This window comes from Triticum aestivum, chromosome 7A, assembly GCF_018294505.1.
Source record: "Triticum aestivum cultivar Chinese Spring chromosome 7A, IWGSC CS RefSeq v2.1, whole genome shotgun sequence".
NCBI classification, from domain to species: Eukaryota; Viridiplantae; Streptophyta; class Magnoliopsida; order Poales; family Poaceae; genus Triticum; species Triticum aestivum.
The window spans coordinates 150113847-150140245 of NC_057812.1; positions in this window are offsets into that span (position 1 = coordinate 150113847).

A 26399-nucleotide genomic window follows, 5' to 3' on the forward strand; every position below is an offset into this window, starting at 1 on the left:
CAGTCGACATAGCTAAAACTCCAGGTGGTTAAACTGAATCACACAGAACAAGGGAGCACCTTGCTTTGATACCAATTGAAAGTGCTAGTTATCGACTAGAGGGGGTTGAATAGGCGATTTTTATGAAAGTCTTCAATACACAGGGGTTTTGAAGACCAATACTATAAATGAACCTATTAATATGCAATGGTAGGTAGACTACACTATTCAGGCCATAGTCAAGTAAGCAATGAAGTGAAAGCACGAAGACTATCAGCAGCTAGGTAGTATGGATCAGGATGGAAGATGGTATGAAGCCAAACAGTAAACAGACTTCAAGCAGTAAAGACATTTAGATCATGCAAGTAGTCAATGACTTCACGAAGACAAACTATAAAGTAAAAGGAAGTGAAGGATAGAACCAGTTGCTTGGTGAAGACAAGGATTTGGTAGACCAGTTCCAGTTGTTGTGACAACTATACGTCTGGTTAGGGAGGCTAAGATTTAACTCAGAAGACCGCGTCTTCACCTTATTCCTCTTGAGCTAAGGACACACAGTCCTCGCCCAATCACTCTGGTAAGTCTTCAAGGTAGACTTCCAAACCTTCACAGACTTCGTTCACCGGCAATCCACAATGACTCTTGGATGCTCAGAACGCGATGCCTAACTGACTGGAGGATTCATAGTCCTCAAGTGTAACAAGTCTTCAGATCATGCAGACAGAAAGACTTCACTAATGCCTAACACTCTTTGGCTGGGTGTTTTGGGCTTTGTCCTCGCAAGGATCTCTCTCTCAAATGCTTCGGAGGTGGGTTGCTCTCAAACGACAAAAGTTGTGCACTAACTCTGAGCAGCCACCAATTTATGGTGTAGGGGGTGGGCTATTTATAGCCAGGAGGCAACCCAACCTGATTTGTCTGAAATGACCCTGGGTCACTAAGGAACTGACATGTGTCCAACGGTCAGATTTGAGACACACGCGACAGCTTGACTTGGGCTACAAGTAAAGCTGACTCATCCAGCTCTGGATAAGATTTGCTCTCATTGTCTTTGCTCGAAGACATAGGATTTGGTTGAGCATCACTTCAGTCACTCTAACTTTGTTCACTTGGACCCTACTTAACAGTACGGTGGTTCCTATAACAAAGAAGAAAAGGAAACTACGAAACAACTATGTCTTCGCACTCCATAGTCTTCATGTGAATGTCTTCTCAGGTCATAATCTTCACTGTGAATATCTTCACAGACCACCATTGTCTTCAAACATTTTTAGGGGTCATCTCTGGTAGGTAAACCAAACCAATATGGGACTACTACCTATGTTATCCTGCAATTCTCACAAACACATTAGTCCCTCAACCAAGTTTGTCGTCAATACTCCAAAACCAACTAAGGGTGGCACTAGATGCACTTACACCATCCCGCTAGTCGAATAGCCGGGTTCTAGTCTATGACAGGGGTTTGGCCTTGGGGAGGAGCGCGCAATACTTAGGCTTTTTTGAACGTTGAGCGCAAGCGAAACACCCACTGGGTCGGCTGGCACACAGCCAGTTGTGCGGCAACTTAGTACGGTGGTGCCCAGTCAAAAAAACTTAGTGCGGTGGTGCCGGGTGGAACAACCCGGCCGATCCAACTTAGCAGATCTCTACATGCCAGCGCTTTCGCCCATGGTTCTTGCCAGCCGAACAGCTGAAGCCGGTGATGCGTCTCCAGCGTATCTATAATTTTTGATTGTTCCATGCTATTATATATTTTGTTTTGATGTTTAATGGGCTTATTTATACTATATTATTTTTGGGACTAACCTATTAACTGGAGGCCCGGCCCAAATTGCTGTTTTTTGCCTATTTCAGTGTTCTGCAGAAAAAGAATATCAAACGGAGTCCAAAAGGAATAAAACCTTCGAGAGCGTGATTTTTGGAACAAACATGATCCAAAGGACTTGGAGTGGACGTCAAGCAATCAACGAGGAGGCCATGAGGCACGGTGCGCCTACCCCCCTGTGCGCGTCCTCCACCCTCATGGGCCCCTTGTGGCTCCACCGACCTACTTCTTCCTCCTATATATACCTATGTACCCTGAAAACATCAGAGGGCACCACGAAAACCTAATTCCACCGCCGCAACCTTCTGTACCTGTCGTGGTTTTGTCACGGCAGATGTCCTAGAGAAAGGACTTAGTCGTGGAGCCATCGCAACGGGTTAGCTTGAAGGAGTTAAAGCGGACACAGGGACGCAAGAGAGTTTATGATAGTTCGGCCCCTTCAAGCAAGGTAAAATCCTATGTCTAGTTGTGATGGAATTGATGGGGTTTCAATGACTAGGGAGCAAACAAGCTTCGCCTAAGTCTTGAGTTGTTGTCTGTTGTCCTTGAACCGCCGTCGGGTCGTCCCCTTATATACACGGGTGACGCCCGTCGGTTCACAAAGTCCTAACTCCGGTCCATATTCGTATCCGGGTTGGTCTCTCCTTATTCCTAACTTACAATACAAGTTTATATACAAATGCCGGTTTACAGCTACAAGTCTTAAACCGACTACGGGTCTTAGGCCCTCATCTGTCTTCTTGGGCTTTTAGCACTCTTGAACTACTGATGAAGTTGACCTGGCCCAGATAGGCCGGTTTACGCCCAGCAGTAATATCCCCAACATTAGGCCCCAGATTGATTTGAACGGGTTCATGTCAATCCTTTAGCAAAAACTTCATCTTCAACATCTTCTCATAAATTGGTAAACCGCCATGATGTCATCTTCTCTGATTGTTGTAAACCGGAGTGACGTCACATGTCATAACGAAGCTATCCATTATGCTTCCTTGTTTAATAGATCTGCGGAAATCGAGGCGATAGCTCCATTTTGTGGCCCCTTGATTGTCGCGTCTGACGCATGTCCTTTTGCCTTATAAATAGGACTGAAGGGTCATTTCTTTTCTCCCCTTCGTGCCTTTCTTCTTCGTCTTCCTCGCATCGCCAGCCTCAGAGCTCCGCCGCCGCTGTCAACTTCTGCACCAACCTTGGCCCCTGCATCAACCTGAATGCACCAGAGCACCGCGGCAACCTTCCGCGTCTTCCTCAACTCTGGTAAGCCTTCTGCTCTTCTCAACACAGATCTGTTCTAGGGTTTCGTGTTCTTGCAGTGTTCATCACCTATTCGTGTTCATATACTAGCTCCTGGATGCATCTGTGAACCCTACTCTGTGTAGCGGTAGCTTTTAGTATTCGCCTTTAGTTTCATGCCCAAGACCATAGATCTCACATATATTTCTGCCCATTGATTCAATACTGTTCTGCTTTGAGCTTTTGAATATTTTTCTTATTTTCTGAACTTGCTTCAGATCCAACGCTGTAGAGAAATCTTGTGAAATCTGTTTTTGCATACTTATTCATCCGCAATCTCAGCTGTTTCAATGCTTAGATCAGGCGGTTTAACCTTGTAGAAAAAATTGCCAAACCGGTATATACCATTAGTCCCCTTGTTGAACTGCGAGATGTTGTTGCTTCATAAAACTCCGGTTTAGATAGATCTGTCTCCGGTTTAACATTGCACATACCAATGTACCTTAATCAATGCATTTTTGAACCGGGATCTTCTGCCTTGTAGATTTCATCATGGCCAAGCAAGTATATGAGTGCAATTGGGTTCCTTCTCACGTCACAGAGGCTCAACTGGACAATTTAGTCCAGATCGGCGCTTTAGGCAGCAAAGATACCATCCATTGGAGGGCTCCTGGCAAAGAATGCCCTCCCACACCTCAAGAAGGAGAGGTTGTCGTTTTCGTAGATCACTTAGCCCGGGGCTTTAAGCCGCCCGGTTCTAAATTTTACCGGGATGTTTTAGCCGATTTCCAACTCCATCCACAAGACACTGGCCCCAACTCTGTTACAAACATGTGTCACTTCCAAGTGCTCTGTGAGGCGTTCTTTCAAGAGGAGCCCACAGTGGAATTGTCCAGAGACCTTTCCCATCTAAACCGACGTACTGAGTTTACTAACGGCTCCAATACGGAGTTGCGTGGCATGGCGATTCAGAAAAGGAAAGAGGTCACATACCCTCACACCAAACTGCGCAGCCACCCCAAAGAGTGGAATCAGACATGGTTCTATTGCAAAGACACCTCCCCTGCTGGTGAGAATCCCTTGCCTGGCTTTCGTCCGGAGCGGCTCAGCAATACACACCCCTTTCCGCAAAGGTTGACTGCCCAGGAGAGAAGCAAATATGCTCCTCAACTGTCGAAGCTCAGAGCCTTTATGGCCAACGGTTTAACAGGGGTTGATCTCGCTCGCTGTTGGATATCATGGAGCATACTGCCCCTTAGTCAGCGCTCCGGTTTGATGTGCGAGTATACTGGCAGTGTTGATGACCCACTGCGACATTCCAACATCCAGCTCACCGATGAAGAAATCACAGAGGCTGTGAATAAGATGCTGAATGAACCGGAACACATCTGTGCTAAAAATGGCCTGCTTCCCTTCTGTGCCACCAACAAACCGCCAGGTGTAAGACTTTGATTTTTCTTTTTGTTGAATCTGTTATTGATATATCTGGTCATTGTTTAATATCAGTGTCTGTGTAACCAGGGCAATGATCCGTTTTGGAGCAAGAAACTGCCATAGAAGAAACCAGAAAAACCAGACAAACCGGAAAGAGCAACTCGGCAAAAGACTAAAGCTGTGAAGAAGACTGCCCACAGGAAAAGAACCACTGCATCCTCTAATCCGGCCCCTGATGATGATGTGGATAATCTGGACCTTGAGGTAGGGCTTGACTCACTTGGCTTATTTTTCATGCGTCTTATTGATGATGATATTTGTCAGGATGATGCCGAAGCCAGCCACGCTGATGCTGCAGAGGTAATTATTCTCTCTTCCGATTCAAAACCTTTGCCTTCACTAAAAATCCGCCAGGCAAACCGGAAAGTTAAATTTTCTCATCCTCTTGCTTATTTGGATCCCAAATTTCTTATGAAGACCCAACAGCACGAAGCTCATCGCACCACCCGGCACAGCGGCCAGGTAGTTACCTCCGCCGGTTTACCGAACAGTCCGGTTTGGAAACGCCGCTCAGAGGTCTCTAATTTGCTTGTCAGTGCTTGTCCTAAAGAGGGCTGCTTTCGTCAACCTCTTAATCCATCTGACTCCGATTACCAGGTTACTTCCCACTCATCCTCTGGCGAGTCATCGGCTACTCAGCTGCCACCGCTCAAAACGGTGCTTGGGTAAGCTATACTTATCATAATATTTGCAGTAGATCACCTTGGAACATATGTTGTATTTCATTTTGTTATTCCTTTCAGGGCCAAGCCTAGGCCAAGCAAGAAGGCTCGCCTGGACAAAGCGGCCGAAGAAGATGCCGTCCTTGAACCGGGCAAAACACCAGACCTTGAAGCAGCTATTCCTAAGGATATACCCAATGATCCGCCGCAGCAAGATGACGATCTTATTGCTGAAGAGAGACCTATTGATACCTCCAGTCCTGTCAATCAGCCCACAAGTTCCATCCGGATTGAGAAATCCACCGGTCCAACAGAGCCTACTGACAAGCCAATAGCCCTAGTGCAAATTGGTGATGCCAAGGATGATGAGGTTGTCATTACTGGCATTGGCCATACAGAGCCAAGCAATCCTGTCGCTTTGTCCAAACATACTGCCAAGGAAGGATCTGCTGCCTTTGGCAAAGGCAAGTAGAATGCTGATCTGGCGACTTACGCTGCTCTGAACGCCCAAGATATCCATTCCGGCTACCTGAACCGACTGTATACCAGTCGTGACTATGAAGCCGGTCTGGTTAACATGATGAAAGATAAATATGAGGTAACTTCCATATGCTCTTTCCTGCTTGTATGCTTCAATTCTTGCTGACTCTCCTAGCCCTAAGGGTTGGTTTGTAATCTTCTTTCAAACTGGGACTTACTAATATAAATCTTAATGCTTTGAAATTCGCTGATGTAGCCCCCAAGGGCCGGTTCAAATTAGCGTAGTTAAACCGGGACTTTAAGTAATTGAGATTGCCGCATCAGAATATATACGAGCAAATAGCCATTAGCCCCCAAGTGCCAAGTTGAATACTTGTATTAATCTTGGGACTTTGTAAGCAATTGAAAGATGAAGATCGAATATGCATTAGCCCCCAAGTGCCAAGTGCATAACTTGTTATGTGGTTGGTACTTCAATCCTTGTACCGTTTTGTTGAAGCATATAACTGTCTGCATGCAGGCTGAGCTGAAGACGAAAGAAAGCCAAGTCGCCGATCTCCAAGAAAACCTAAAATCCCAACAAGCTGAAACCTCCAAAGCAAAAGAGGAATTAGCCAGCGCTTTAAGCGCCATGGAACAGCTTAAGGAGAGCTTCAAGAAGAAGCGGGCGGATTGGGCCACTGAAAAGTCCGCTTTAATCAAACGAGCAGAGGATGCCGAGGCTGCACTAAAACCGGTGGCGGATGAACTAACCAGCATAAAGCGGCACGTGCATGCCATGACCACTGCTATCTTTGGTAAGACAGTTTGACTTCTGAATTGATTCTGCTGTCTTACAGAGCTGCCGGTTTGTTGACCCTTTATGATATTTCAGGGACACGCATTGGTCACTTGGGGTCAGATGTGCGGAAGAAATTGAAAGCCGCCTATACATTGATCGAACAACTATACACTGGTGCATAGCGTATCATCTGTACTGCATCCCACAACAAACCAGCGCCCACTTTGATTCAAGACACTCTGATGAAACTGTCGGTGCTTCCTGCCCGGGTTGAAGAACTGAAGAAATCTGTTGCTCGAACCGGTGCGATCAATGCCTTAATCCGGGCAAAAGCTTGTGTCACAGCCCTAGAATTTGCTTGTAGCTATTTACCCGAGTGAGCATCATGCATCATGTCTAAATTCTGAAAGTTGAATTGAGGTTAGTTGAAACCCTCATAAATCACTTCAAAAATAATCAACATTAAAATCTTTTCAAAGAAGTCCAAGAAAATGTTCCTCTTAGTCTCTGAAAATATTGGCAAGAGGTAAAACTTAAAACAATATTTTTGGAATCTCAGAGATATTTATTTTGGGCCTTTGAATTAATTAAATAACAATTTGCATTGGATATATATTCTTTATATAATTAATATATGTCAAATAATTCTGGAACATTTTATGTGGTTTGGGATATTTTAATTCTAGTCACATATTTATTTTCAGGATTTTATAAAATGATTTAGTATTTAAACTAAATCAAAACAAAATAACATAAATAGAAAACAGAAACAGAATTAAGAGAGAGAGAGAGAGTAATCTCACCTGTAGCCCACCTGGCCGGCCCAGCTGGCAGTCTAGCCACCTGGCCCAGCCCACCGAGGGCAGGGGCGTCTTCTTCCTCCTGCCAGAAGGCAGAGGAGAAGACAGCCACGGCGCCGCGGCGTGCCACGCCGGCAGCTGCCTGCCTGGTTGCCCCCTCGTCGCCCTGGACATCCCCAACGCTGCCACGCACGCCCCTGGAACCCCTCGCACTCTCCCTCGCTCATCCCCCTCCTCCATTTCTCTTACTCACAACCGTCGAGCGTAGCCGTCGCCGCCGACGCGCACCGCCGTGGCCACCGGCCACCCCACGCCTCACCGACGCGCTCAGAGGCTCCGCCTCGACCCCCTCTTCCTCCTCACCGAGCCACGCCCCACGAGAGCCCCTACAACACCGCCATCAGCTCCGTCTTCTTCCTCGGACTCCGGCGATTGCCGTCGCCACTCCGTCGTCTCCAGAGCCTCCCCCGAGCTGCCGACCCATCCATGCGATGCACTGTGAGCCTCTAAACCATTACCCCCTACTCCCGTGCGCTAATTCGAGCTCTACCTCTCATTCCCGTCCAGACCGAGACCTCGCCGGCGCCGGCCATGTTGCCGTCGTCGTTTTGGCCGGCCTCCGTCCAAACCAAGCATGTCACAGCACTCAGTACACCCCCGGGAGCACGTTTCACCCACCAACTGCTCCTCCTGTGCCCCCTAGCGCCAAACCGCACCTGTCCGAACTCCAGCCACCGCCGATTTGGTCGCCGCCGTCGATCCTGACCACCGTAGCTCCTACCACCACCACCAATGGATGCGCCGCACCCCCAGCTACCTGTAGCCGCAAACCACGTGCAAAACGGTGCCCAGTAGCACCGTTCCGACCAACGCCGGCGAGCCACCGCCGCGGGATTTGGCCACCGGCGGCAAAACGTCATTCCCTGATGTGGCGCCGTCATTAGGGGCTAATCACGCCCTAATTAACCCCCCCCCCTTGCTCACTGACAAATGGGCCCCATGCCCTAATTAACCCCAGCTTTATTTCTGCTTAGATTAGTCATAACCCTGCGGGACCCACGCGTCAGCTTTGACCTTGCTGACGTGGCCTTTGACCGGCCCCACACATTAGTGACTCATGCCAGCATTGTGTCACTGACCAGTGGACCCCACTGGTCAGGTTTGACCGAGACCGCTGCTTTGACTTGCTGATGCAGGCATGACGCAGTGCTGACGCAATGTCGGGGAAACTGATCCTTCGACACCTATGGGGCCGGCGGACCGGGCCCCTTTCGGTTCGGCGGGGGGCGGAGATCGCACGAAGAGCAGATCGAGGCGAAGCACACGAGCAGTTTACCCAGCTTCGGAGCTCTGCGGAGAGATAACACTCCTACTGCTGCTTGTCTGATTAACTGGTGTTCTTGCTCGTGAGAGCTAAGGGTTTTCTGGCTTCGGAGGGAGTCGAGCCTTTTTTCCTGTCCGAACCCCCTCTACGTTGCACATGGGCCTCCTTTTATACGCTAAAGGGGTCACCGACAGGTGGCAACGCAGAGGAGGGTACAAACGTAAAAAGCGAGGTGGTTGATACAGTTACTTGTACAGTGCACCCTACCTAACCCTGATGGCAAGGGACAAGGGCATTAAATGCCCGTCTGAGTCACCCGAACAGTACAGAAAAGGACCGTTAGGGGCGCCACCGTTCGCCACGATGGCGATCTTGTCAGCTTCGCATGTCACTGCGCACCGCTGGCTGCACAGCCTCCCGCCACGCGCGCCTGGAGAGGCCCCCAGAGCGACACGTTGGTGGATGCGCTGGAGCGTGGGCACAGAGTGACCGCCTGCCGCAGCAAGCGCCTTGCCGCTGTTGTTATCTTGTCGGGTCCGGAAGCTTGTCACTCACCGGGCTTCAAAGTGCCTTGGTTGGCCTTCCCGGCAAGCTCCTCTTGCCGGGGCCTTGTTGCCTTGCCGGAGCGCGTGGCGCGTCGCGGAAAGTTCCTTGAAGTGCCTTGGTTGGCCTTCCCGGCAAGCTCCTCTTGCCGGGGCCTTGTCTCCTAAGCTTAAATATTTTGTTCTTGAATGGCTCCAAGGGAACCATGGAGGATCCCGGTGTTCGCCCGGCAAGCCTTGCCGCGGGGTGCTGCAACTGCCCGTGCACAAGTTCGGGGTACTAGGGTACCCCTATTCTAGTACACCGACAGGAGCCCCCGGGCCTGGGCCAGACACGGTGCCGAGCGCTGTTGGGCCAGGCCCAAGATAGGGCACAGGCACACGCGGGCTGGGCCACATCGAATCTCGCTCCGCATCCACCACGCTCTCCCATAACGGCATGCGTTGAATGTGGCATCATGAGAGAGATCGTGGGTGGTTGTTTATTCGGAAGGCCGAAACGTCCGCCCCGTCCCTCTTTATAAGCAGAGGAAACAGGGGCAGTTCGTTCCTCCTTGCTGGTTGCTGCTACTTCTTCTTCACGAACCTCCGCCGCTCCCCCCTTCTTCTTGAAGCCGAGAGAGCAGCGCTCCGCCCCCCATTGCCACCAGCATCACCACGCCGTCGATCTCCCTCACCACCTCGGCCATGGCCCCGAAAGCCGACAAGGGAAAGGGCGTGAAGTCGGCCGAGGCGCAGCGGCTCGCGACGCTGCGGAAGGAGCGGGCGGTCTTCTCCCCTCAGCTCGGCGTGCAGGAGCTGAGGGAGTACTTCTACCTTTTTTGGGCGACGGAGACGCGTGTGCATCCGCGCACGAGGGTACTCCCGGCCGCTGCTTCGGAGTCGGCTCCAAACGGGTACCCATTCTTCGCGCTATTCTTCTATTGCGGGCTCTGCCCGCCCTTCTTGGAGTTCTTCTATGATATCATGAACACATATGGCTTCCGCCTCCTTGACTTCACCCCCAACGCTGTCCTGACCATGGCAGTTTTCGCACATTTGTGCGAAAACTTTGTCGGAGTCCACCCTAGTGTTGCCCTTTTCCGCCACTACTTCATACCTCGGGTAGAGAGAGGATAGCCGCTTGCCGGAGGGATTGCTTGGATCTCGAGAGTCGGCAAGATGGAGGCGTACTTGGAGGGTGAGCTCCGCAGCAAGTGGGATGAGTGGAGAGCGGAGTGGTGCTGGATTGTCAAGGAAAATCTGCAGCCCTTCACCGCCGTGCGCAAAACTCCAATAGTGCGTAGCAATGACTGGAGCAACGTGGCCCCAGAAGACGAGAGGCTGAAGATCGCCATCACTAGGATTCTTCGCCTCAGGCTTGCCAGGCTCACCGTAGGTGCTGTCGGGGCAGATTTCTTCTGCCACCGCATTGCCCCCCTGCAGGAGAGGGGGAGGCCCGCTTGGGAATTCAAGAATTCGGCGGACATCATGAGGCTGCGGCCGGGCCTCAACTACAACTTCCCCGTCTTGGAGCTGGACGCAATGCTCTTGGAGTTATTCAAACGTGACCCCCAGCATCCATTCACGCTGCCGAGGGGCATTGTTCCGCTGTGCAACAATTCTTCGCTTGACCGGATCCGCGCCATGATGCCATTGTGCGATTCACATGGAATCGTTCCAACTTGGCAAGAGCCTACGGATGACGTTGTGCAAGCGTTCTTCGACAACTTGGACGAGGTGCCGGTCCACGCTGACGAGCAGAAGAGCCTCACCCGTGACACCACCGACGAGAAGCTGCAGCGCATCGCCACTAGGGCGGAAGAGGTTGCGGCCGCAGCTGCCGCGGGCGCGTTTGGGTTCACTGTGGAGGAGGCGGAGGCTGCGGAGGCAGCAAACCTTGCCGAGCGTACGGAATTCATGGGCGAGGAGGAGCCTGCCGGTTCCGAAGCCGAGCCGAGCGAGGCCGGCGAGGAGGAGCCCGAGCCTTCAGAAAACTTGCCGCAGGCGGAGCCCTCGGCCCCGCCAAGAAGGCGCCTTCGCAGGGCCGGGGACGCAGCGGGGCGGCAGCCGGGTCAACAGCCGCCGAGTCGTGCGACGCGCTCTACCGCGGCAAGCAATGTTGCCGTGGGAGCGCCTCACGCAACAGCGGCAACTGGAACAGGATCTTCCCGGGCCACCTCCATCGCCCCCGCCAAGCGAGCAAGGGATCCTACTCCTCCACCTCGCCGCACCGGAGGAGGGCCGGACTTCGATCTTTCCGCGCTCAGCTCCGATGAGGAGGAAGAAGAGTGAGTTTCTTTGGTGCTCTTGTAGTTCTTCAATCTTGCTGTTTATATCTTGTATCTGACTTGCTCCAATCTGGACTCCTTTCTTTTCAGAACGCTGGCCCAGAGAGCGGCGAAGAGGGCCAAGGCCGTGGTGATCGTCATCGAAGATGACCCCATCGTGTCAGTAGGAGGTGGGTCCGAGACCACCTTGACGGACCCGGCAATCACTCCTCAAAGTAGCCCCCAGCGCAGCCCCCAGCGTAAGTTCATAGTTTAGCCTTCTGCTGCCGGGCGCGCTTGAGTGCTTTTTCCTTTGTTGATATCTTGCTTGTTGACTTGTGCAGGAGCAGAGCAGTCTCATCAAGAGCGCCCAGAAGCTGGTCCCGAAGTGCCACCTGCTTCGACTGCGCCGCCAAGGGAGGAGTCCCCGGCAAGGGAGCGCTCTCCGGCAAGGGGGAACTCTCCGGCAAGGGACAACACTGCTGATCCTATGGCGACCGAGGCCGCAACTGCAGATCTTGGCGCAGGTAATCCACTTACCCAGAAACTCTCCCTTGGGTTCTGCTTCTTCTGTTTTTCCTCTCTTGGATTTTTGATTGATTTTCCTCCCTTCTTCGTTCTTTAGACCCATCTGCAGCTGAGCCAATGGAGACAGAGGGCGCCGGCGAGGAAGGGGCCGGTGCTGATGAGACCATCGGCGAGGAGGCCGCCGAGGCTGCCGCTGCAGAAGGCGACGAGGGGTCGGGCGATCGTACTGACGACCCTGAGGCCGTAGGAGCACCGGGCGCTGCGCCGACCGTCGATCCCTCTGCCGCTTCTGCGGAGCCGGGCTCCGAGGAGCCCCAGCCCGGCGCCTACTTGAAGGCCGGTGACAATATCTTCATCAAGCTACCCTGGGCATCGAGCTCCAGGGCACCGGTCGAGGGGGAGAGTTTCGACGGGGAGGTGCTCGCCTCTGCTAGACTGTCGTTGGTTGACGCACCCAGCAGCAGTAGCGGTGAGCCTGAGGAGGAGCAGCTGCTGCGGAAGCTGCTGTCACTCTACCGCGCCCGGCAAGCCAAACTGGCTTCCCAGGAAGCGCTTGTCGCGAAGGCGGGAGTTGTCATGGAGAAACGCGCGGAGGAGCTCCGGGGCCACAATCAAGAAGCTCTTCGGTCCCTGGTGCAGGAGCAGGAGCGACTCGACGAGGAGCGCACGGCCTTCCTTCTCGAGAAGGCCGAAGCTGAGGAGGAGCAAAGGCTGGCCGCCGAGAAGCAGTCCGCGCGGGAAGGTGAACTAGTGCAGCGGAAGGCCAACCTCGACAGCTACGAGGAAGAGCTCGCCGAGCGTGAGCAAGCACTTGGCGGGGCGCTCAAGGAGGCAAAGGACGCTGCGGCAATTGCAGAGGCCGCCAAGAAAGAGCTGGAGGAGAAGGTGGCGCAGCTGGAGGCCAACATTGGGAAGAGCGGTGAGGAGCTTGCCGCGCTCAAGCGCGAGCGTGAGAAGGATGCTGCCGCCCACGGTGAGCTGCAAGGTCTTCTTGCTGAGAGGGGCAAGGAGCTCAGCGCCGCCAAGGATTCCAAAGCAGACCTGGAGCTGAAGCTGGCCACGCTGACGCAGACGCTGGAGGCCGCCAAGGAACGGGAGAAGACCTTGTCAGAGAAGGTCAAGGCTGACGCGGCGCTGCTGGAGAGCATTGCAGTTACCCAGAACTCGTTCAGAGACAGTGTGGAGCACTGGACCGAGGGTCTGGTGAACATTGCCGCAGTCATCAACGAGGAGCTGGCGCAGCTGGGGATGGAGGATTTTGGGTATCCTTCCGACGAGAGTCTTCAACCCAGCCCCAAGCTCAGCCTATTCTTCAAGGGCGTGGCGACGGCACTCCAGCGGCTCCGGGAGAGGATCCCGAAGCAGCTGGCCGACGAGTCGCGCAAAATCTGTGCCGGGGTTCTCCAGAAGGTGTTGATGAAGGTGGCCTTCCGCAACCCAGGCCTCAGCTTCACCAACGTCCTCAGGTCCTTGCCGCCTGACGCCGATCTGGAGGCGCTCAAGGCCCTTGTCATACCCATTGTGGACAAGGTGAGCAAGATCAAGAGGGTCGAGGGCGGACGCGTAGACTAGGCCATCCATTCCTTCTTTTCCCTTGCCGCTGCTAATCATGTTATGAAAACATTCTGTTAGAGCTGCGACAAGTTATCTTGTAATATAACTTTATTTCTGTTATCAATTGCTATGTTATTTCCTTTACTAGATTCCTTCCTTTGTATGTTTTTACCCTACGCTTCTAGGGAACTTGTCGGCGCAGGCACCCGAGCCGCGAGCGCTGAGTGCGGAACTTCAGCAGCCTGCTGGTGGTGCTGCTGCCGACAAGAAACCTTGTCGCGACTAGATGCAGCACACTTAAGCTGTTGAGCGGACTCGAAACAAAGTAAGGGCGCAACTAGCCACGAGTTGGTTCCTCCGCACACAGGTTTTCCATACAAAGTAGGGTCGTTCGAGGAAGATAACTCAAAAAATTTAAAAATTGATTGCTCAAACTTTGGCAACTTAGCTTTTCTGTCGTTTGCTTCCCGGTAAGGCAAGTCTTTGCTTGAACGACGCCTGGTCCATACCACAATCTTCTCCTTCCCCCCCCCCTGGCAAACTTGTGTGCGAGGGAACCTTCTTTTCCTTTTAAAAAAAAGGAGAAAGAAGAGAAAATAATAATATGGAGCTCTTCGGCTCGTTTCTGCTTACCGGATGTAGGTGCTGCACAAAGTGTCAGATAATCGCATGCAAGAGAGGAACTAATGCATGAAATGGACAAGTTGTGCGGAGCACATGGGGTTCTTTTTATGCACGGGATCTGCGCCCGGCTTTGTACAAAGGATTACATGCAACAGCGGCAAGACTTGTACAAAAGGTGGTTGCCGGAACGGGGTTCCGGCAACCGCGCCCTATGGGAAAAACTTACGAAGATGTTCTATGTTCCAGGAGTTGCTCACCGGAATGCCATCTTCGGTCTCAAGGCGGACAGCGCCGGGCCTTGTGACTTGTCTCACCCGATAAGGGCCTTCCCACTACGGCGTCAACTTGTTGGAATTCTTGGCGGACTGAACGCGCCGAAGAACAAGGTCGCCTTCCTCGAAGCTTCTGGCCTTAACTTTGCGGCTATGGTAGCTGCACAAAGCTTGCTGGTATCGAGCAGCTCGTACAGCAGCCTGAAGACGATCTTCCTCAAGGAGCAGCGCGTCGTCTTGCCGCAACTGTTCTTGCTCAAGCTCATCATAAGCGAGCACTCGAGGCGATCCGTATACGAGTTCCGTGGGGAGAACTGCCTCTGCTCCGTAGACTAGAGCGAAAGGTGTCTGGCCAGTGGCTCGATTTGGCGTCGTTCTGATCGACCAAAGAACCACCGGCAGCTCCTCAATCCAGTTTCTTCCGCACTTGTGCAGCCTATCGAAAGTTCTGGTCTTGAGCCCGCGCAGCACTTCAGCATTTGCCCTCTCTGCTTGACCGTTGCTTCTCGGATGAGCAACAGAAGCGAAGCAGACCTTGGCGCCAAGGTCTTGGACGTACTGCATGAAGGTGCGGCTCGTGAATTGCGTGCCATTGTCGGTAATGATCCTGTTAGGGATCCCAAAACGGCAAACAATTGACCTGAAGAACTTGACTGCTGACTGTGTTGTCACCTTCCTCACTGGCTGCACTTCCGGCCACTTTGTGAACTTGTCGATTGCGATGTACAAGTACTCAAAGCCCCCGACAAATGTGCGAAAACTGCCATGGTCAGGACAGCGTTGGGGGTGAAGTCAAGGAGGCGGAAGCCATATGTGTTCATGATATCACAGAAGAACTCCGAGAAGGGCGGGCAGAGCCCGCAATAGAAGAATAGCGTGAAGAATGGGTACCCGTTTGGAGCCGACTCCGAAGCAGCGGCCGGGAGTACCCTCGTGCGCGGATGCGCACGCGTCTCCGTCGCCCAAAAAAGGTAGGAGTCCTCCCTCAGCTCCTGCACGCCGAGCTGAGGGGAGAAGACCGCCCGCTCCTTCCGCAGCGCCGCGAGCCGCTGCGCCTCGGCCGACTTCACGCCCTTTCCCTTGTCGGCTTTCGGGGCCATGGCGGAGGTGGTGAGGGAGATCGACGGCGTGGTGATGCTGGTGGCAATGGGGGCGGAGCGCTGCTCTATCGGCTTCAAGAAGAAGGAGGGAGCGGCGGAGGTTCGTGAAGAAGAAGTAGCAGCAACCAGCGAGGAGGAATGAACTGCCCCTGTTTCCTCTGCTTATAAAGAGGGACGGGGCGGACGTTTCGGCCTTCCGAATAAACAACCACCCACGATCTCTCTCATGATGCCGCATTCAACGCGTGCCGTTATGGGAGAGCGTGGTGGATGCGGAGCGAGATTCGACGTGGCCCAGCCCGCGTGTGCCCGTGCCCTGTCTTGGGCCTGGCCCAACAGCGCTCGGCACCGTGTCTGGCCCAGGCCCGGGGGCTCCTGTCGGTGTACTAGAATAGGGGTACCCTAGTACCCCGAACTTGTGCACGGGCAGTTGCAGCACCCCGCGGCAAGGCTTGTCGGGCGAACGCCGGGATCCTCCATGGTTCCCTTGGAGCCATTCAAGAACAAAATATTTAAGCTCAGGAGACAAGGCCCCGGCAAGAGGAGCTTGCCGGGAAGGCCAACCAAGGCACTTCAAGGAACTTGCCGCGACGCGCCACGCGCTCCGGCAAGGCAACAAGGCCCCGGCAAGAGGAGCTTGCCGGGAAGGCCAACCAAGGCACTTCGAAGCCCGGTGAGCGACAAGCTTCCGGACCCGAAAAGATAACAACAGCGGCAAGGCGCTTGCCGCGGCAGGCGGTCACTCTGTGCCCACGCTCCAGCGCATCCACCAACGTGTCGCTCTGGGGGCCTCTCCAGGCGCGCGTGGCGGGAGGCTGTGCAGCCAGCGGTGCGCAGTGACATGCGAAGCTGACAAGATCGCCATCATGGCGAACGGTGGCGCCCCTAACGGTCCTTTTCTGTACTGTCCGGGCGACTCAGACGGGCATTTAATGCCCTTGTCCCCTGCCGTCAGGGTTAGGTAGGGTGCACTGTACAAGTAACTGTATCAACTACCTCGCTTTTTACGTTAGTACCCTCCTCTGCGTTGCCACCTGTCGGTGACCCCTTTAGCGTATAAAAGGAGGCCCATGCGCAATGTAGAGGGGGTTCGGACAGGAAAAAAGGCTCGACTCCCTCCGAAGCCAGAAAACCCTTAGCTCTCACGAGCAAGAACACCAGTTAATCAGACAAGCAGCAGTAGGAGTGTTATCTCTCCGGAGAGCTCCGAAGCTGGGTAAACTGCTCGTGTGCTTCGCCTCGATCTGCTCTTCATGCGATCTCCGCCCCCCGCCGAACCGAAAGGGGCCCGGTCCGCCGGCCCCATAGGTGTCGAAGGATCAGTTTCCCCGACATCTTTGGCGCGCCTGGTAGGGGTCGTCGAGATTGTGTGAACCTGATCCGGCGTTCACACGAGCTAGATCTTCATTCCCTTCATCAACATGCCACCGAAGAAGAAGACTTTGGCAGCAACCGCTCCGTCCGTGTCACTTCCGCCACCATTGGAGCAAACGGGTGGTGGAATGGACGTCGGCGGAAGAATGGACGTCGACGAAGAAGCTCATGATGCCGCCAGGTCCAAGAACAAGGCTCCACAAACCTCGGCGACTGTACATGTTCCGCGCCACTCTCAAGAGGCACAAGACCAACAGCGTCATGGCACTAGCAATGCCATACGCATGATAGCCCAAGACCAAGCTGGTGGATCTCGGGGCGCTCAAGACCAGCATGCGCGCCAGCATATCAGCACGAGCGGGGCACGGTCGCCTGGACGGGATACTGCTCCTTCTAACATAGTTAGAAGTTCGAGCACGTCCCGCTCCTCGAGCCGTCCGCCACTGCCACCCACCACTCCAGCAGAAGCTTTGGCACGTGCTCAACTTCTCCTAGATTACCCTCCGACGTCGGACAAGATCGACGAATGGAGGGCCACCATTCAGAGTCTCATCAGCTACGCCAACGGCGACACTCCATGGCGGCCGAGCGCGTCGCCGCCGCGGCAGGGTTGCCGGACGCGAGCCAGTGGTGAAGAAATGGGCGGAGGTGCAACTACCATGCAATCACCGCCCCGAAGGCCAAGATCGCCGACTCGCCGGATCCACCTCGACAGCGACTCCACTGCATCGTCGGATCCACGAGCTCGTCGCGATCAGCGCCAAGTTCTTCATGATCGACAACAAGAAGACGCTTGAACCCGCATCGAGCGCTGAAGAGAAGCGCGACGTCAATCCGACAAGAGCGCTGGGCCCTCTGTTGACATGCATGCGCCAGGGGAACCAGGCGATCTGACGTACGGGGTAGGTTGTCCTGCGTTCACTCGTGAGCTGCGGCAAGTCCAGTGGCCCAGCACAAAGAACTTCAAGCCAGACGTACCGGAGAAGTACGACGGCAAGACGCATCCGTCGGAGTTCCTCAGCATCTACACCATTGCGGTACAGGCTGCCGGGGGACGAGATGACAAGATCCTTGCCAACTACTTCCCGCTGGTGCTCAAGCCCAACGTCAGATCCTGGCTCATGCACTTGCCGGACAACTCCATATCCTCTTCGGCTGATCTGTGCCATCAGTTTGTCGGCGCCTTCACAGGCGGACACAAGCCTCATGGCCAGGAGAGTGATCTTCATCTGCTCGCCCAGAAGGAAGGAGAGCCCCAGCGCAAGTACATTCAGAGATTCAGCAGTGTGCAGCACAACATCCCAGACGTCCACCCTGCCGCGGTGATCAGCGCGTTCCATCAGAACGTGCGGAACCTCAGGATGCGGGAGGAAATGGCGATGTGCAAGATCAGGGACGTCAGTGAGTTATATGCACTGGCTGACAAGTGTGCACGTGCTGAGGAAGGGAGGAGACTCCCCGGAGAAAATATAGGAGCGGGAGGATCTTACAGTAAAGATGTTGCCCCGACAAGGAAAAACCAGCGGCGGAACAATAGAAGGACGAAAGGCAAAGAAGTGCTAGTTGTTGAGCAGTCCGGCAACGGTGGCGGCGCCAAGGAAGCCAAAGCTGGTGACTCTGGCAAGGAGATTGCCACGGAGGTGGCGGTCGCCGACAAGTAGGACAGCACCAACAAGCAGTATTGCAAGATTCACCGCACCAAGGGCCATGATCTCCAGAACTGTAAGAAAGTCGAACAGCTTGTTGAGCAACAGAAAGCTGAATACGAGCGGCGCGACAAGGAGAAGGCCCAGGAAGGAACTGGTGGATCCGGCAAGAAACGTCTCGGCCGAGGAGGACGCCACGGCAAGGCCAAGCAGCGGCAAGGAGACAGACCTCCCCGCAGCCGCGACAAGGATGAAGATGATAACGACGATGAAGACATGGATGACGAGGAGACTGGTGAGCAGGAGTTCCAGAAAGCCACAGAGGTCCTGTGCATTGACGGTGGTGCTTCTCTACATACCTCGCGCCGTCTGCTCAAGCAGTGGGTGCGGGAAGTTAATGCAGCAGAACCACCCATCGAGTCACGCAAGCCTCTGAAATGGTCCGGCACGCCTATCATCTTTGATATTGAGGACCACCCGGATCGCATAACTGCGGTCGGGTGCTTGCCGATGTTGGTTTCACCAACAATCCGCAACCTCAAGGTCACTAAGATGCTAGTTGACGGCGGGGCCGGCTTGAACCTGATCTCCTCCACGGTGCTCCAGAAACTCCAGATCCCTGACAGCAAGCTCGATGAGACCGGCACATTTCAAGGAATCAACCCGGGAAGGAGCAAGCCAAAGGGAAAGATCACGTTGCCGATAACATTTGGCAGCGAGCTGAACTTCAGGACTGAGAGGGTCACGTTTGACGTTGCCGACTTTCCATTACCTTACAATGGAATCCTTGGCCGTCTGGCACTCGCCAAGTTCATGGCAGCCTCTCACTATGCGTACAACGTACTGAAAATGCCAGGCCCGATAAGTGTCATCTCTGTCCCTGGCGACAAGAAGGATGCTCTTATCTGTGCCGACAAGATATACCAGGAAGCAGCAGCCGCAGCAGAACGCAGGACACTTGCCCCTGAAGCTCCCGGGGGGAAGAAGAAGAAGAAGACAAGTCCGACAAGAGCTCTGATGCCCACTCCGGCAAACGCACCTCTTCGGAGTGCTGCGCTACCGTCGAGAACGCACCATCGAGCTCCACCGGCAAGCGTAAGAAGGCAATGGCAGCTCCACCTGAGACCAAGAAGGTGTCCGCCAAGGAGGGCGGCACTGGTGGTACCTTCACCATCAGCGCCACTCTTGACCCCAAATAGGAAAGCGCGCTCGTTGCTTTCCTGCGGGCGAATGTCGACGTGTTTGCGTGGCAACCGTCTGATATCCCCGGTGTTCCCAGGAAAGTAATTGAGCACCACCTTGCCGTCTGTCCTCATGCATGGCCCGTCAAACAGAGAGTCGGGAAGCAGGCAGTAGAGCGCCAAGAATTCATCGCAGAAGAAATCAAGAAGTTGGAAGCAGCAGGCCTTATCAGAGGAGTGCTCCATCCCACGTGGTTGGCCAATCCTGTTGTTGTGCGCAAGGCTAATGGGAAATGGAGACTTTGTATTGACTTCACTGATGTTAATAAAGCTTGTCCCAAAGACCCATTTCCCTTGCCGCGTATTGACCAGATTGTTGACTCCACAGCCGGATGTGATTTGCTTTCATTTCTTGATGCATACTCAGGATACCATCAGATCTTCATGGCAGAAGAGGATGAAGAGAAAACCGCATTTATCACCCTGTGTGGCACGTACTGTTTCGTACGGATGCCTTTCGGTTTGAAGAATGCTGGTTCAACATTCGCAAGGGTAGTCCATCATGCTTTTGAGCCGCAAATGCACAGAAATGTGGAAGCTTACATGGATGACATAGTGGTCAAGAGCAAGAACAAGGCGACCGTGATTCAAGATTTAGACGAGACATTTGCAAATCTGCGCAAGATCAACCTCAAGCTTAATCCCGAGAAGTGCGTGTTTGGAGTCCCTTCCGGCAAGCTTCTCGGGTTCTTCGTGTCTCAGCGGGGAATTGAAGCCAATCCCGACAAGATCAAAGCCATTGAGCAGATTGAAGCACCAAAGCGCGTCAAGGATGTACGAAGGCTTGCTGGTTGCGTGGCTGCTCTCAGCAGGTTTATCTCTAGATCTGCTGAGCGCGCCCTGCCATTTTTCAAAATTTTGAAAAAGGCAGGTCTAGTAAAATGGACTCCGGAAGCGGAGGCTGCACTGCAGGACTTGAAGAGATACCTGTCCTCCACTCCAACGCTTGTCGCACCCAAACCGCAAGAGAAGTTGCTGCTGTATATAGCGGCAACCAATCAAGTAGTTAGTGCTGCGTTAGTGGCGGAGAGGGAGGCGGATGATGAGCCAGCAACCACGGCAGATCCATCCAGCGACAAGCAGGGGGCTTCGCCGACAAGCTCTGGTCCCAACAAAGATGGATTTGCGCAGGAGTATGATAAGATGTCGAAGAGAATGGTGCAGCGCCCAGTTTACTTTGTCAGTTCTCTTCTGCAGGGGGCTAGATCAAGGTACTCTGGTGTGCAGAAGTTGCTTTTCGGCCTCCTCATGGCCTCGAGAAAGCTGCGCCATTACTTCCAAGCACATGAAATCACAGTCGTCACTCGCTTTCCGCTGAAGAGGATACTGCAAAATCCAGAAGCAACGGGCAGGATTGTCGAGTGGGCGCTGGAACTATCAAGCTTTGGCCTCAAGTTTGAGAGCACTTCAACCCCCGACAGCTTGAGGTTGATTTTGCGCAGATTTGCAAATGTCTCGTCTAAATCTTGAATCAGGGTCGCCTTGTTCTTGCTCTTGACCACTATGTCATCCATGTAAGCTTCCACATTTCTGTGCATTTGCGGCTCAAAAGCATGATGGACTACCCTTGCGAATGTTGAACCAGCATTCTTCAAACCGAAAGGCATCCGTACGAACAGTACGTGCCACACGGGGTGATAAATGCGGTTTTCTCTTCATCCTCTTCTGCCATGAAGATCTGATGGTATCCTGAGTATGCATCAAGAAATGAAAGCAAATCACATCCGGCTGTGGAGTCAACAATCTAGTCAATACGCGGCAAGGGAAATGGGTCTTTGGGACAAGCTTTATTAACATCAGTGAAGTCAATACAAAGTCTCCATTTCCCGTTAGCCTTGCGCACAACAACAGGATTGGCCAACCACGTGGGATGGAGCACCCCTCTAACAAGGCCTGCTGCTTCCAACTTCTTGATTTCTTCTGCGATGAATTCTTGGCGCTCTACTGCCTGCTTCCTGACTCTCTGTTTGACGGGCCGCGCATGAGGACAGATGGCAAGGTGGTGCTCCATTACTTTCCTGGGAACACCGGGGATATCAGACGGTTGCCACGCAAACACGTCGACATTCGCCCGCAGGAAAGCAACGAGCGCGCTTTCCTATTTGGGGTCAAGAGTGGCGCTGATGGTGAAGGTACCGCCAGTGCCGCCCTCCTTGGCGGACACCTTCTTGGTCTCAGGTGGAGCTGCCATTACCTTCTTACGCTTGCCGGTGGAGCTCGATGGTGCGTCCTCGACGGTAGCGCAGCACTCCGAAGAGGTGCGTTTGCCAGAGTGGGCATCAGAGCTCTTGCCGGACTTGGTCTTCTTCTTCCCCCCGGGAGCTTCAGCGGCAAGTGTCCTGCGTTCTGCTACGGCTGCTGCTTCCCGGTAGATCTTGTCGGCACAGATAAGAGCATCCTTCTTGTCGCCAGGGACAGAGATGACACTTATCGGGCCTGGCATTTTCAGTACGTTGTACGCATAGTGAGAGGCTGCCATGAACTTGGCGAGTGCCGGACGGCCAAGGATTCCATTGTAAGGTAATGGAAAGTCGGCAACGTCAAACGTGACCCTCTCAGTCCTGAAGTTCAGCTCGCTGCCACATGTTACCGGCAACGTGATCTTTCCCTTTGGCTTGCTCCTTCCCGGGTTGATTCCTTGAAATGTGTCGGTCTCTTCGAGCTCGCTGTCAGGGATCTGGAGTTTCTGGAGCACCGCGGAGGAGATCAGGTTCAAGCCGGCCCCGCCGTCAACTAGCATCTTAGTGACCTTGAGGTTGCGGATTGTTGGTGAAACCAACATCGGCAAGCACCCGACCGCAGTTATGCGATCCGGGTGGTCCTCAATATCAAAGATGATAGGCGTGCCAGACCATTTCAGAGGCTTGCGTGCCTCGATGGGTGGTTCTGCTGCATTAACTTCCCGCACCCACTACTTGAGCTGACGGTGCGAGGTATGCAGAGAAGCACCACCGTCAACGCACAGGACCTCTGTGGCTTTCTGGAATTCCTGCTCATCAGTCTCCTCGTCATCCATGTCTTCATCGTCGTTATCATCTTCATGCTTGTCGCGGCCGCGGGGAGGTCTGTCTCCTTGCCGCTGCTTGGCCTTGCCGCGGCGTCCTCCTCGGCCGGGACGTTTCTTGCCGGATCCACCAGCTCCTTCCTGGGCCTTCTCCTTGTCGCGCCGCTCGTATTCAGCTTTCTGTTACTCAACAAGCTGTTCGACTTTCTTACAGTTCTGGAGATCATGGCCCTTGGTGCGGTGAATCTTGCAATACTGCTTGTTGGTGCTGTCCTGCTTGTCGGCGACCGCCACCTCCGCGGCAATCTCCTTGCCAGAGTCACCAGCTTTGGCTTCCTTGGCGCCGCCACCATTGCCGGACTGCTCAACAACTAGCACTTCTTTGCCTTTCCTCCTTCTGTTGTTCCGCCGCCGGTTTTTCCTTGTCGGGGCAGCATCTTCACTGTCAGATCCTCCCGCTCCTATATTTTCTCCGGGGAGTCTCCTCCCTCCCTCAGCATGTGCACACTTGTCGGCCAGTGCATATAACTCACTGACGTCCCTGATCTTGCACATCGCCATTTCCTCCCGCATCCTGCGGTTACGCACGTTCTGATGGAACGCGCTGATCACCGCGGCAGGGTGGACGTCTGGGATGTTGTGCTGCACACTGCTGAATCTCTGAATGTACTTGCGCAGGGGCTCTCCTTCCTTCTGGGCGAGCAGATGAAGATCACTCTCCTGGCCATGAGGCTTGTGTCCGCCTGTGAAGGCGCCGACAAACTGATGGCACAGATCAGCCCAAGAGGATATGGAGTTGTCCGGCAAGTGCATGAGCCAGGATCTGACGTTGGGCTTGAGCACCAATGGGAAGTAGTTGGAAAGGATCTTGTCATCTCGTCCCCCGGCAGCCTGTATCGCAATGGTGTAGATGCTGAGGAACTCCGACGGATGCGTCTTGCCGTCGTACTTCTCCGGTACGTCTGGCTTGAAGTTCTTTGTGCTGGGCCACTGGACTTGCCGCAGCTCACGAGTGAACGCAGGACAACCTACCGCGTACGGCAGATCGCCTGGTTCCCCTGGCGCATGCATGTCAACAGAGGGCCCAGCGCGCTTGTCGGATTGACATCGCGCTTCTATTCGGCGCTCGATGCGGGTTCGAGCGTCTTCTTGTTGTCGATCATGAAGAACTTGGCACTGATCGCGACGAGCTCGTGGATCCGACGATGCAGTGGAGTCGCTGTTGAGGTGGATCCGGCGAGTATGCGATCTTGGCCTTCGGGGCGGTGATTGCATGGTAGTTGCACCTCCGCCCGTTTCGTTGCCACCGGCTCGCGTCCGGCAACCCTGCCGCGGCGGCGACGCGCTCGGCCGCCGTGGAGTGTCGCCGTTGGCGTAGCCGATGAGACTCTGAATGGTGGCCCTCCATTCGTCGATCTTGTCCGACGTTGGAGGGTAATCTAGGAGAATTTGAGCTCGTGCCAAAGCATCTGCTGGAGTGGTGGGTGGCAGTGGCGGACGGCGCGAGGAGCGGGACGTGCTCGAACTTCTAACTATGTTAGAAGGAGCAGTATCCCGTCCAGGCGACCGTGCCCCGCTCGTGCTGATATGCGGGCGCGCATGCTGGTCTTGAGCGCCCCGAGATCCACCAGCTTGGTCTTGGGCTATCATGCGTATGGCATTGCTAGTGCCATGACGCTGTTGGTCTTGCGCCTCTTGAGAGTGGCGCGGAACATATACAGTCGCCGAGGTTTGTGCAGCCTTTTTCTTGGACCTGGCGGCATCATGAGCTTCTTCGTCGACGTCCATTCTTCCGCCGGCGTCCATTCCACCACCCGTTTGCTCCAACGGTGGCGGAAGTGACACGGATGGAGCGGCTGCCGCCGAAGTCTTCTTCTTCGGTGGCATGTTGATGAAGGGAATGAAGATCTAGCTCGTGTGAACGCCGGATCAGGTTCACACAATCTCGACGCCCCCTACCTAGCGCGCCAAAGATGTCGGGGAAACTGATCCTTCGACACCTATGGGGCCGGCGGACCGGGGCCCTTTCGGTTCGGCGAGGGGCAGAGATCGCACGAAGAGCAGATCGAGGCGAAGCACACGAGCAGTTTACCGAGCTTCGGAGCTCTCCGGAGAGATAACACTCCTACTGCTGCTTGTCTGATTAACTGGTGTTCTTGCTCGTGAGAGCTAAGGGTTTTCTGGCTTCGGAGGGAGTCGAGCCTTTTTCCTGTCCGAACCCCCTCTACGTTGCGCATGGGCCTCCTTTTATACACTAAAGGGGTCACCGACAGGTGGCAACGCAGAGGAGGGTACAAACGTAAAAGGCGAGGTAGTTGATACAGTTACTTGTACAGTGCACCCTACATAACCCTGACGGCAGGGGACAAGGGCATTAAATGCCCGTCTGAGTTGCCCGAACAGTACAGAAAAGGACCATTAGGGGCGCCACCGTTCGCCACGATGGCGATCTTGTCAGCTTCGCATGTCACTGCGCACCGCTGGCTGCACAGCCTCCCGCCACGCGTGCCTGGAGAGGCCCCCAGAGCGACACGTTGGTGGATGCGCTGGAGCGTGGGCACAGAGTGACCGCCTGCCGCGGCAAGCGCCTTGCCGCTATTGTTATCTTGTCGGGTCCGGAAGCTTGTCGCTCACCGGGCTTCGAAGTGCCTTGGTTGGCCTTCCCGGCAAGCTCCTCTTGCTGGGGCCTTGTTGCCTTGCCGGAGCGCGTGGCGCGTCACGGCAAGTTCCTTGAAGTGCCTTGGTTGGCCTTCCCGGCAAGCTCCTCTTGCCGGGGCCTTGTCTCCTGAGCTTAAATATTTTGTTCTTGAATGGCTCCAAGGGAACCATGGAGTATCCCGGCGTTCGCCCGGCAAGCCTTGCCGCGGGGTGCTGCAACTGCCCGTGCACAAGTTCGGGGTACTAGGGTACCCTTATTCTAGTACACCGACAGGAGCCCCCGGGCCTGGGCCAGACACGGTGCCGAGCGCTGTTGGGCCAGGCCCAAGACAGGGCACGGGCACACGCGGGCTGGGCCATGCCGAATCTCGCTCCGCATCCACCGCGCTCTCCCATAATGGCATGCGTTGAATGCGGCATCGTGGGAGAGATCGTGGGTGGTTGTTTATTCGGAAGGCCAAAACATCTGCCCCGTCCCTCTTTATAAGCAGAGGAAACAGGGGCAGTTCGTTCCTCCTTGCTGGTTGATGCTACTTCTTCTTCACGAACCTCCGCCGCTCCCCCCTTCTTCTTGATGCCGAGAGAGCAGCGCTCCGCCCCCATTGCCACCAGCATCACCACGCCGTCGATCTCCCTCACCACCTCCGCCATGGCCCCGAAAGCCGACAAGGGAAAGGGCGTGAAGTCGGCCGAGGCGCAGCGGCTCGCGGCGCTGCGGAAGGAGCGGGCGGTCTTCTCCCCTCAGCTCGGCATGCAGGAGCTGAGGGAGTACTTCTACCTTTTTTGGGCGACAGAGACATGTGCGCATCCGCGCACGAGGGTACTCCCGGCCGCTGCTTCGGAGTCGGCTCCAAACGGGTACCCATTCTTCGCGCTATTCTTCTATTGCAGGCTCTGCCCGCCCTTCTCGGAGTTCTTCTGTGATATCATGAACACATATGGCTTTCGCCTCCTTGACTTCACCCCCAACGCTGTCCTGACCATGGCAGTTTTCGCACATTTGTGCGAAAACTTTGTCGGAGTCCACCCTAG